Consider the following 13,977-nt stretch of genomic DNA (forward strand, 5'->3'; position numbering starts at 1 on the left):
AACATGTCCTAGATGTGCAGAGGAGTGGGATTTGAATGCTATTCAAAACACTTCCATCATCAGTGACACTCAGTTTAGACAGCTATCAGAGAAACTGTCACAAAACCATATCAAGTCACATGTGGCTGATCAGGAGTGTGATTACACACAGCTGCTTGATTTGCTGTCTAAAGCAAAGAAGACAACGATTGATGGGATACCCAATTGTCCCTCAATAAGATTGTGCCCATCTTGTGGTACAGGAATACAACATCATGAGGGCAGTTGTAAACGCATGATGTGCCAAACATGTCATAAACAATCCTGCTTTGTCTGTCTAACTGATTGGAGGTACCATACTAATTGCACATGCACACCTGCTCCAATACAGACTTCTGTTCCTCGTAGAAAATAAAAGACTTGATTTATCATTTATACAGTTTGCAAGAATGTTATCTCCACACTATACACAACACTGTTTCTCATATCCTGTTTGCGTATGTATAATAAATTTTTTTAAGGATGCAGTCAAGCGGATAATAGGCTGTATTATTAGAAACCTTACAACTGTTATTATGTTGATAATAACTTGTAAATGTGTATGCATAGATTAGGCACGCCAATACCTGGCACTGCTGTGAATTGTTGCTGGGGGGATTTTCACATGTAGAGAATACATTGTAACAACACCTCCATACAAGTTCTTGTAGAATACTCTCACAGAACACTGTACTGAACATGCCAATTTTAAAGACCAAATTGGTTATACAACTCATACATTTGAGTGTGTGTTCAACCACTGTACCTGTTGAGCAAGTTTTTCTAGAACTGCTCATCATAATACACCAAAATTTTGAATACTGGTAACAGATGGCTTAATTATTGTCCAGCAAATTATCATATTGTAAGTAAGTGATGTAGCAGTAGAGCTGCAGTTTTTTTACAAAATTTATGCAAGATTTGTGTATGCTCTATAGTGGCTCTTATGGTACTGGTTATCATATAGAGATATAAGACTTCTAGTTTGTACTTAATTTATTCAAACAAAATTTTTGAATCACCTTGTACATGCATGTTAGTACAGGAGCAGTGCCTCTTTGTTATTACGTAGCTCTCATAGCCTTCCCCTGAAAGAGTCATACAGCTTTAAAATATACAATGTGGGTGACCACTTGATCGTCACAGTAATGGACCAAATTTTGATGATAGGACAATCTTCGAAAGATTAGATAAGAAGTGCTCCGATAACACATGTGTGTGTGCGTCGTCTACAAAAGGATAATTGGAAGTGAGCTTTTGCAACTTAACCAAATGAGAATACATTCTGTACAATATGCTTCGACTGTTGGCATAAATAAAGTGGACAGCTAATGTACAACACACCACCTGACTGTAAACATAGCAAAAGTTGAGCAACCCAAAACCACATAATTTTTATAGTAATTCTTCATCCTGTAAAATAAGAATTTGTCATCTAAGAGGAGTTCATAAGTGCCGTGCAATGCTCCACAAGATGTGAGCTCCTAGCAATGAAGTATGTACATAAATTCATTTCGCTAGTAGTCTTACTACATATATATGTAATAGATTAAGAAGTTCTTCTTACGTGGTGTGTTTGTACTACAGACTAGCTCGCTTGGTACAAACACTGCAAAAAAATCTGTTCACAAACTCATTTTTATGCAGACATTACTGAAATCATCCAAAGGTGTTGAAGTACAGCTAATCAATTGATATACAGTATTCACTTTAAGACCATCACAAACAACCTTACTTAACAACTTATCACTTTGCAAAAATGCTTTAAAAATGAAACCAAGCATGAAAACTACCTTGTAGTAAACACTTCTTAGAAATTGCTTTTCTAAGGAAGCTAACGTTCCTAGAAGACAAGTATTACTCCTAAGAAACATCACACATATGATGACAGGTAATATGGCTTCCTTACTCCTACAAACACGGCTATGCACACACCTAACCAAAAATGGCAAGATATCTAAGCTTAAGCTAACGACATATGAATTCATATATACTCCCAGTTGATGTTGTAAAACACAAAGAATGATTATTGTGGCCAGGATCCTGTAACCTCCTTGTGGCTTATATAAGTTCCTGGTGGCAGATGGCACAGAACTAACAGAATAGCCAACAAAATTAATGTTGTTTACAGATATAAAAGTCGCACCTTTAAATTTCATTGTTCACGCAGATCCACAGAGGACAGTGGGTTTGAAAAAACCTGCAACATGTATTGTTATAACAAACTGAAAGATTAAAATACTCTATTATTGCACAATACATGTCTGAAATTCACAAGAAACAAATAATGACCTTAAATTCTCATTATTAATTTCAACAAGTTTATAAACACATGCAATGTAGTTACAGACACAAACTAGTTCTCACAAACTAAGAAAATGAAGCTATGTTTCACAAAACAATTTGCACGCATACAACATACTATAGCATCAAGTTGGCTGACTACTGGCTACACCTTTGCTGGCAAGGCTTGCAAGCTAATTTGTTCAAGCACACTAAGTGCAGATCATTCAATCGGTTCAAGTCACAAACAACCTTTACCCATCTGAATGTGTTATCACATAACCATATACATGCAGAGCTTTGATTGGACACTGTACCTTCAACAACATGCTAGCTACATATGTATATAGTTGGTACAGTACGTCTGTAACAAATACAACACAAAACAGGTTAATTATTACTATTACAAGTTTACATAAAAGTCTCTTCAGCTTAATTGCCGCTGGGAATACTGGTCTGTACTGGAGCTGCATGGATTGCATCTGACATATGTGACCAGATTTGCGAAAAGGGGTCTTCCGCACACATCCAAATCTATGATCTTGGAAGACCATAACTAGGTGCTCAAGATACCTATTAGCCTGACAATTTGTCCATCAATTAAGCTATGTTGGTGCTCACTACTGACCAAATTTCAGGTGAGTATCCTTTTCCAATGTGAAGTTATGAGTCATCAAAGTTGGTACATTGTATGTGTGTGGAAGACCCCTTTTCGCAAATCCAGTCACATATTGGTGAGTGGATTTCCAGTCTACCAGGCAAATAAAACAAAATTGTTTAGCACAGATTTCACATTCCATGTGCTTGCACCTTGATTCATGTTCAATCAACATATCACACTTTATGCACAACTACCTCAGAGAGGGACAACCTTGATAAAGTCTATTGTTTGTGGGTGCTGATTGGTGAAGCCATTCACTACTGAGCAACATACTTTGTAATACAATCGTCATAGCGCCCTAAAGTGTAAGAAGAAAATAGTTTCACCAATCAGCACCCACTGTAGAGCTGGTGGAATGCTAAACAGAAATTCTATTGGAAGTGCACCAGACCACTTTTTCCCCATCCACACACAAAAGAAAAAAATTGGTCTGATCTATGCGAGACTAAATGAGAGCTACTTTTAAGCGCTAATTAGTATGATGTCACTGTTAACAGGAAGTTTGCACTTACATAGGGATAATCTGTAGCATTGGTTTATAATAGTAGAGCTGCACTATAGTTAATGATGGGATGAGCCACTCACATTTTCTGAGAATGGGAGGATGTTCTGAGAGTGGAGGATGGTATAAGTATAATGTAGCACCCTATGAAGTGTTCACACTATAGACATACCAAATTCACATTTTCAAGTGTGGTTTTAAACTGTTCAACCAGCAACATGAAAAAAAATGTAGATCTCTAAAATTCTGTTTCTGCATCTACTTATTTATCATATCATTCTATCACAAGCCAGAAAGCCTAAGACAAAAAATATCCCCAGACAATCGTCACAATACAAAGACCAACATACACAGGCTGATAGTAAGATTACTGGAAATAGAATACTGCTATTACTGACACTACAGTAAACTATGGAAAGCTAACCTTACATAAAATTATCCCACCAGGGACCGGTGAGAAGGCTAAGCTACTGTAATTCAGCCTGAAAACATAGGGACTCAGAAATCTTTGCATCTAATGCAAAAAAAAAAGAAATTTAAATCTACCTTATACAGGATTATATGTACTCTAACAATATCATTCAAGGTTATTTTGTTGTCAAGAACCAGTCTGAGTGACTCGACCATAGGGTGATACAGTAAGTTTGTTATCGTTGGATAACTAACTTAGCACAAAGTAGCAGAGCCACTCTGTCTAGCTATATGATTGTATGGTAGCAATCACCCAGTATGGAACTTCAACACTCCCATGCACTGGGACATAAGATCCAGAAAGTGATCAAGTATTTTAAAGGTATAACAGGCACTGTGAAAAAAGAGGGATATAAGATGGTATTTCCAGTGGCTTATTGAATACAAAAAAGCTTGGTATAACCTGTATTATACTAACAATCTCTTGTAAGACTTCAGTTAATGTGTTAAATAAACTGAAACCATATATGCAATAGTATAGTATGGATTATACTAAAGTATAAGATGAGTATAATACAGGATTTATATTAAGGCTTATTTGTATTCAATAAGCCACTGGAAATACCATCTTATATCCCACTTTTTGCACAGTGAGGTTCTGATCAAGAAACCAACCTAATAGAACAGTCACTTATATATCTCTGTAAGTAAATAGCTACTTAATTTCTCCATAGCAATACAGTAAAAATAGTCTAAATCATCCTGGAGGCATGGCATCCATGTCTGTTCTGTTCTATGCTTTGAACTTTCACATTGACACAGATGGCACATTTAGGGATCATCAAGTTGGCAGCTGACCTTATTAAGTAACTGTTATATCATTTATGTCGGCTGTCTTAAGTGTTCATGATATGAAACCAGCCAGCATGGACTGAGAGAAAGCTACTTTTGTTTGACTCACATTACCATACGCAGCTTTGGTTGGGCAAATGTATTTTCCCAGAGTGCTTAGTATGAAGCTATCATTTATATGTGACCTTTGTGATAGTCTTTCCATAAGATCTGTGACCATGATATCAAAGTCTTAACACCAGCTGAATTTCCCTCTTTATCTGTGCCTTAACTATGCAACTGTGTCAAATAAATCAATGGCAGGTTTCAAATTTTTGTTGATTGCTGCATGAATTTAGTAAGGCCACTATTTGGTGATTTCTGTTTCTCATCAGCACCTGCTTTTTTCACCCCCACATGTATTTCTCCATTATTAAAGATGTAGGCATTGTTTTGTCAATAGCAAAATATCAAACATGTGCAAAGTCAGTTTTCAAGATTACCATGCTTGTGCAGAAATAACTCATGCAAGAAAGCTGACTAGCTCTATACGTGTGTCAAACAGATAATTATCTTGAGTGTCACAGTATATGTCAGTGGAGCTGACTGTACACCAGAAATGGACACCAATAATCTTGTAAATATTGGACACAGCCTAGCCGTTATGGAAACTAGTAGGATAATGGCAATGACCTGCCCACCTGCACTCTGCTTTCAAAATTTTCTGATGAAATCACCAAATAGTAGCCGTACCTGACCATTGACATGCTTAAAACACATCACCGATCTCACAGCAGTCACCACACTAGTATTTTGTGCAATGAAGCTTATAAGCAAGGTTCCTCAATTACATGCATGAATGATAAAATTTCTTTTAGCATGTCTAGCTAGCACACAATATCTACTGAAGCAGTGTAGCATAGCCGACAGAACCTCTCCACTGAAGGTGCCATAGACCTCTGTATTGATTTGAGATTAGTTTCAATTATGTAGATACTTGGCATAACAGTTGATAGCTGCATACAATGAAATCCATGCAAAAATCTACGACATTTTCTTAAAACAGTGCATGCAACATATATACAGTTTTAGTATGAAACTTAGATAACTGACAGTTTACCCATTACAAGTGATATTATGCCATAGAGGATATCATTATTGGTAGTTTATCTTATGGCTAGTAGCATGTATTGGAGTCATCCAGTGGAACACTGTCACACATCCTAGTCCTCCTAGTAGAAACACTGCCATGGCAATCAGCAGAGTCAGGCGACCAAAGTAAATTGTGTCAATCTCCTGTAATAACACATGATAACACACAATAGGACTGATATGGGTATTACTGTTTTACTGCATGTTAGAGAAGCACAAACAGTTTAGCTAGAATAAACTTGACATCATCAGCACCATGATATTGAGGAACCAATATACAGGTGTCCATGAAGTTACAGTGAGCCTTTCTTATCCAAACACCAATAGAGTCTCAAGTAATGGTAAAAGTGTTTAGATAAGTGAAGTGCTTTGAACCCATACATTTATATACAAAGCTCTGTAGAAATACTCTAATAGAACATACACCTGTACTTAAAATACTCTAATAGAACAGTCATCTCCTATACAGTCGAAACGCAACCGTCAAAAAATACACTTTATTACGCGTATTTAGTTGTTTTCCCGCGAAGAAACAAGCGATTCTTCCGGTAGAACACCGTCTGACTACAAGCGCTTGTAGCTGCCAGATGCAACGTTCGTTCCTGTTTGCACTGGGGGTCACGCAACAACAAGTCACTGGTCTCTCCCACAGCAACCAAATTCGACAGGTGCAGTAAGTTAGCAACGAGCTACAAAGCACTGAACAAAGTTGGTGAGTAATGACAAGGTGGTTTTGAGGTGTGGGTACAATTTGTTTCAAGCCATATTAGTGTTGCTAATTGATTTGCACAACTAGACAAAAGCCCAAACTTGATAATTATGCTGTAAAAAGTTGTGCACTTTGGCTGCTGTTTACACATACAGTAAGATGACAAATAGCATTTTTACACACTTTTTAAAATCAACAATTTCTAAAACAGTTATCTGGTGGAGACTTCTTGTGCCAGAATACTGCTGCCACTACTCCGAGTTGACCACAGAGATGAAAGTTTGTACCATCAAATTCAGCAATAACTTGAAACTGCTTGGGGTACAGCCATCTTCAAGGACTCCATTCTTACTGTGTCCAGGGTAAATCCCACATAATACTGCTCCTGTGGTGGAGATACACAGAGGCCTGGTCATCCATTACAGTCCAAATCCTGTAATAGTTTCAAAGTACATCAAAGATACAACTGGATGTACTAGCCGTTAGAATGTAGTATTACTAAATGCGAGGTAAATTGATCAAAAAAAAAAAAATCACACTAACACCGACCAACTTACCAAGGCCACTTTCACCTATCCAAGTCATTGTTACTTCAGAAGGGCCTTTTAATTCCAAAACTAAGTTATCATGGTACGATACTGCATCTGGTACAATCAGTTTGTTCTGGCAGCTTTTACAAACCAAGGTTACCTGTACAATACAAACGTCACAAGTACACATGAGTACAATACAGTTTGTTACACTACAGCAGCAATGAAAAAACTTCCGTGACATTTCCCACATACATACATACATGCTACAAAAGTACATTTTACACCATCAGAATCCAACAAATACAATTCTCAGCGAATTCAGAGTTTAGAAGACAACAATGCCCATCATACTAAATCAGGGGGTGCTAACAGGAACAAAAATTTGTAAAGCAGAGACTCCTAAAAGAGATACCGTATGACAAGAAAAATTGATGAATCTACATTTCAGCAGCTTTGGTAAATTAAATGTCCTCAAAAATCAAGAAATTATATATCTAAACATACTTTTAAAGGTATTTATAATTTAAAATTTCTTATGGTAATTATCCATTTCAAGTAACTATCATTATTTCCAGCAGTGATTACAAACTTCAAGGAGTTATTTGTATTATTATATTATATATACAGTGGAACCTCAACGCCCCAAATTAAGGACACAATAAAAAAACCTCCCTAATAAGGACAAAAAATTTGGTCCCAACAGGTCTGGTTAATACATTTTTACCTCTGTTTTAACCTCTAAAAGAGGAAAACCTCTATATTACAGCAAAAAAGTGGCCAAAAATTCTGGGTCCCAAAATGTCCGTAATAGAGAGGTTCCACTGTAGTAGCTCCGTGCAATTATGTACTGGTAAAGCACCATTGTGAAACACATTTAAAATGCAACTACAGCTAGTCTAAATAAAGATTGTAAAAAAATTCAGGTTACCGTGGGACAATATTTAAGTCCACATAACATACAGCAATGTTCTAACTTGCCAATATTTGCTGTGAGCAATGGGAAGCCCTTACCATTGGATGTGAAATCACAAGTTGCTGAATCCAGCTGCACTGCAAGAGTCTGACCTAGTAGAAGAGGTGGTAACTGATGATTTATTTTTAATATGTACACCACTGTGTGAAACTAACATAGCAGTAACGATTATTATTTTGAAACTACTGTAACACAAGAAATTTTTGTGGGATAAAAAGATTGTATGGATTTTGCAGGCATCTTATCTACAAAATTTTATCATAGATAATGTAGGGAGATGTCTTTCTCATAGTTTTATGCTTGTTACGAGTCCAGACTATCTCACTAACTCAACTTTGTTTCTTCATGTATTATCTTGTTAGTTTCCTTATCACTTTTACATTGGGCGAGTGTTATCAAATCATGGTGGCATGCAGCCAGTTTGTTTCAAACTTCATCGTTGTGCATGGTTCCGCAGGTATAGCACCAATATTTTTTTGTGGCACTATTTCTAAGCACCAAGACAAGGTATAAGAATTTTTTCAGTATTAACTAAATGATTAAAGATTATATTTGTGTAAACTGAGGCTGATACAGTTGACTACTGAACCAGTAACGAAGATTGTCCATAATGATGTCACTGTTGCGAATCTTTACTTGTACTTGATTTTACAGTCCATGTTCAAAAGGTGTGGAACAACTGAGACATTTTCACAATTGAGAGATCTATATCTGAGCCACAAAAATTTCTTTCAAAAAAGTTACTTTTACATTTTGGCAATCCACAAAAGTTGTTTAACACCTTATGGCACTGTGGTGTATGGTTTATTGTGTATAACATGATACTGAATAACAACCTCTTCTATATTAACGGAGTACAAATTCGTTTCACAAATGTGTACAGTTTCATACAACTACTACACGTGCTCCATACAAACCTTATCACTTTCGTTGACTCAGATTTTGTGCACTCTTTTTCGTTTGTCCACAGCAAAGTGAAATCGGGAGCAGTAAAATTCTTGTTCAATTCTAACACTGAAATACTCCCAACTCACACGCTTAAAGATTAAATAAACAGGATAATTATCTTCATAAATCATCTCTTCAAGTGTTTTTATTCGAAAATACGCCAGAAATTTACTGGTTGAACGCCATTTCTCTCGTCCGCGTGACCTGTCGAAAACGCCATTTTGAACTTCTTGTAAATTGCGCGTGCAACTAAAATCGCCCGTTTTTTGACGGTTGCGTTTCGACTGTATAAAGGTTATGGATATATGAGGGTTGGATAAGGGGGGTCTGCTATAGTATCCATACACTATAAAAATTGTTCAAAATCTGGTTATTGCACTGTAATTGTAATGTTACATGTTTAAAATATATCTCTTGTATAATAGTCCCCCGGACATTGTGGCCATATTGTGTTTGTGACATCGTTGTGGAAAAAGGCCAATCTTCTAGTTCTACTATTTTGGTTAGAGAAGAGCTGCACTAAGACAATGGTGCTTGCACAGTAAAACTTATCTGATAACTGAAACTCTTAAAATTGCCATACCGCTCAAAACCTTAGTTAAATGCTCTATTACCATTATAGTAGGCCAGCTGTTACCCAAACCATAGTGATCCCAAGGCAATAATAATAGTGTGCAGACAAGTGAATTACTTGGATAACTTAAACCCATTCATTATATACAATGCCCTGTTCAAAGTTCAAATACTCTAATAGAGCACGATTAACTTACACCAACACTCAAAATGCTCCAATAGAAAATTTTGAGGGTACGGAAATGCAATGTTTATGGGCCTACTGTATTGACTGTTGCACTAGAACATTCCAACTTTTTCGGTGATAGATGTATTACCTCAGGATGTACACTACACATACAACCAGTACCATATAGCCTAAATATTTCGAGGGGCAAATATTTTGAGGTTGGGCAATGTTGCTAAAATAAAATTTTTGCAGATTTACAAACACTCCCAAAATGTATTAGACTATATGAAGGTCTAAATATTTCAAGGCTAAAATTTTCGCTAATAATCCCCAAAACCGCAAAATCAGCAAAAATTTCCCCCCTCAAAATATTTAGGTGATACGGTATAAGGATCACTTTTATCATATATACATGTTCAAGCACTGGTAGTATTGGGTGATAAATGAAGATTGATCATTTGTGTAATTCGAGAAGGTATTGAGCTACAACTAACAGATATGGGTATAAGGCAATGAAATTAAATCATTTATGTGAGTTATGAAAATTTCATCTGGTGTTGTAAGTTGAGGAGAAATAACATTCTTTGTTTTTGTTATAACCATACCTAGTTGCTTTGTCTTTAATGTCACCTTTATAACAGTTAAATTACTCATGAAAAATTTGATGTCATAGGAAACAACACTTGAAAATATAAGAGTCCCCCAAATAGAGAATCTGTGTGACATCATTATGGAAAACACTCATTGATAATGTATGGTCACTATGGTGATTACCATTTGTCAACCTGTTCTACCAACTACAGAATCTTTGCAGTACAGAAGTCACTAGAAACGTGACCTATCAAAATGGTTGATGACGTAGTTTGGTACATTTTAAAGTTAATGGATTATGTTTTTCTGTTGGTGCTTTACAGTTACCTCTACTAGTGTAAATGATGCTTGAATACACAACAGTGAAAGCACTGACTTTGCTTATTTATAAAAAATAAGCTATTCAAAATATCATCACATGGCGAGAGGAACAAAATGTTCCGTCTTCACACAAAAATTTCTACTGAATCATTTAGTGGGCAATATATACCCTGTCTGTTCTCACATCGTCATTATAGCAAGATGAACACAATAAACCTGTTTTAGCTAGAAAGATCACCTCTCTATAAAGGCCAATTTTAAATTTCCCAAGTGAGAAAAGTCATACACTGATTCAGCTGTACAAAGTATCTACCTTCATATTAAGGCAAAGAATTCTGGGCTGAAGCTGACCAGTTTCACTGTACAATAGTAACACGAGTTCATAAACTAGTAGAGAGGGAGAGGTGTATACAAGCACTAAACACCTACAATCCCACAGATAAGCACCATCATCTGTTGTAACACACGCCTCTTATAAAGATGATATCGATACCCAAATGGACACAAAACTAACATGAAAGCACGAGGGACAGTTATCTTGATAGTAATGGAAGTTAAACATGAACAAACTACTGTAGCTGAGGAGAAAGAGACATACACAAAGATTGTGAAACTGTATCCTGCTAAGCCCTCTCTACTATATTATGAACTCTTGATAGTAATCACGGTATTTATATTTATAATCCAACAAGTGAATGTGTTACAGTATAATACTCTCAATAGCACCTTGACGTATTATTTTGAAATATGTTGAACGATTAGCCAATAGACCTAATTCACTGAATTAATTTCATAGTGCTTATAACCCGTTGTGAAGGAGTTGTCCGCCAATATTCGCCATTTGCAGTACCAAAACCATAGTAACATCACAATTCTCCGCCAAGTTCGCCATTTGCAGTACCATAACTATGGTAACATGATAGCAACCGTTGTGCTCGCCCAATTTCAGAACTCAAAATGGCATCCGAAAAGCAATCACCATGGTAAATAGGGATCCTTGTATGGCTTCGTACGACATCAGAGGGTGCTTACTGTTCTAAATGAGTAAGGTCTATAGAATTAGTATTACACTTGTTTGTCAAGGTCCCTTTAGGGGGTAGCGCCTGTTTGAAGCCACACAAATGCTGTTGTTTTATTTTTGATACAAGCAAAAAGGAAGCTACAGGAATCTAAGCTACTACTTCGAAGATTGATCTAACTTTCTACTATACAGAGACCAAGGTATAAGATTGTACCTTGTTTCATTCACACGCTATAGTCCCTGAAAGTTAACCCATACATTTTTCTTATTCCGAGATACTGGCTGCTTGCACAGGCATCAAATTTGCTGTGAAGATTCTTCAATAAACTTGTGGAAACTTAGTGCATGGATTTGTCTTTGCACTTCTTCAAAACAAAGAGCAAGTTCCCGTGAGCGAACTTCGACTTCCAGGCCTTGTAACTTCACGCTGGATCACAACAATTATAATTCCATGCGCTAGAAGTTTACACTGATGGTCCACCAAAAGTTTGGTAGAGATCCGACTATCGTGTATTCCAGAATATCGCCTTTTACAATGCAGTGTAGAACATGCGCACGTCGACCAGTTATTACAACAAATTCCAATAAACCACAAATGCCAACTTTATCAAATAACAAGTTATAAATGAAGTTCTGAACAAAAGAAAAGCTCTTGTTCCTTTTCTTTACACACTGGGACACCTTCCTGTTACTTGTGGAGTTGCCAAGCCTGTTCTTCAATAGTTCACTCTATTGTCACTCTTGGGCACCCAGATGATCTTTTTCGTGACCATTTTCAAATGAAACAAGCTGTTTCTTGGCTAATTTCTTTGGCGCAAAACACAGCCGCCTAACATGGATACTTTGAGTATGTGAGTATGCATAATATTGCCAATTATGTTGTAACAGCCGCATGTGGTTATATGGGTTGTCCCTTGAATGGCTTCAAAAACCTGCTAGCACCCTTAACAAAAACTTGTAATACTAATTTGATTGACTAAAATAGTGTGGTGTGTTTCTATTATAATCCAACAACTGAATGTGTTACTGTATAATACTCTCAATAGCAGCTTGATGTATTATATTGATATACGTCAAGCGATTAGCCAATAGGATTAGTATTACACTTGTTTGTCAAGGTCCCTTGACAAAAATCTATAATACTAATTTGATTGGCTAGAATAGTGTGGTGTGTTTCTATTAGAAGTAAATGTCCGACTTGAAAACTATTGCTACCATAGTGATAGATGCCCCAAGGTATGACACAACACATGGTTGCTTAGCAACGGTTGCTAAGTAACCGTTGTAAGGCAAAACTCATTTTGAGACCATAGCAACGGTTGCCAGGCAACGGTTGCTAAGTGTGATTGGTCTTTTGCAGTGGTTATTTTTGAATTTCTGTTGCCTAGTAACAGTTGCTATGGTTGTCAGATTAATTTGCAATAGGACGGATGGATGTGGTATTCGGGATTAATAGTTCTCGCATTGTAAACAGGAAGGAAATAGTGCTCGGCTTCGCCTTGCACTATTTTACTCCTTCCTGTTTACAATGCTCGCACTATTAATCCCAAATACCACAACCATCCATCCTATTACATATACGTATATGTAATAGGATGGATGGCTGTGGTATTCGAGATTAATAGTGCGAGCATTGTAAACAGGAAGGAGTAAAATAGTGCGAGGCGAAGCCGAGCACTATTTCCTTCCTGTTTACAATGCGAGAACTATTAATCCCGAATACCAGAGCCATCTGTCCTATTGCAAATTAATCCGACAACCATAGCAACTGTTACTAGGCAACAGAAATTCAATAAATAACCACCACAAAGGATCAATCACACTTAGCAACCGTTGCCTAGCAACTGTTGCTATTGTCTCAAAATGACTTTTACCTTAGCAACGGTTACCTAGCAACCGTTGCTAGGCAACCATATTGTTGTTATGCCTTGGGCATGTATCACTGTGGTAACAATAGTTGTCAAGTAGGACACTTACTTCTAATATAAACACACCACACTATTTTAGCCAATCAAATTAGTATTATAGATTTTTGTCAAGCGACATTGACAAACAATTGTAATACTAATTCTATTGGCTAATCGCTTGACGTATTTCAATATAATACGTCAAGGTGCCATTGAGAGTATTATACAGTAACACATTCAGATGTTGGATTAGAAGTAGATATCCGACTTGACAAATAGTGTTACATAGTGATAGATGCCCCATGGGATAGAAAAAATACGGTTGTTTAGCAACGGTTGCTAAGTAACCGTTGCTAGGGTAAACGTCACTTTTA

General features: G+C 36.7%; 1 long non-coding RNA gene across 1 annotated transcript; it reads right to left on the reverse strand.

Moving 5' to 3' along the window:
- Positions 1-6,518: 6,518 nt before the first annotated feature.
- On the reverse strand, positions 6,519-9,248 carry LOC136263764 (uncharacterized). The gene is made up of 4 exons (XR_010704779.1): positions 8,991-9,248; positions 8,112-8,165; positions 7,125-7,257; positions 6,519-7,000 (listed from the first exon to the last, which is right to left on the reverse strand). It is a non-coding gene; the product is annotated as an uncharacterized lncRNA (long non-coding RNA).
- Between the last annotated feature and the right edge of the window lie 4,729 nt (positions 9,249-13,977).

This window comes from Dysidea avara, chromosome 8 (genome assembly GCF_963678975.1).
Source record: "Dysidea avara chromosome 8, odDysAvar1.4, whole genome shotgun sequence".
Classification (NCBI taxonomy): Eukaryota; Metazoa; Porifera; class Demospongiae; order Dictyoceratida; family Dysideidae; genus Dysidea; species Dysidea avara.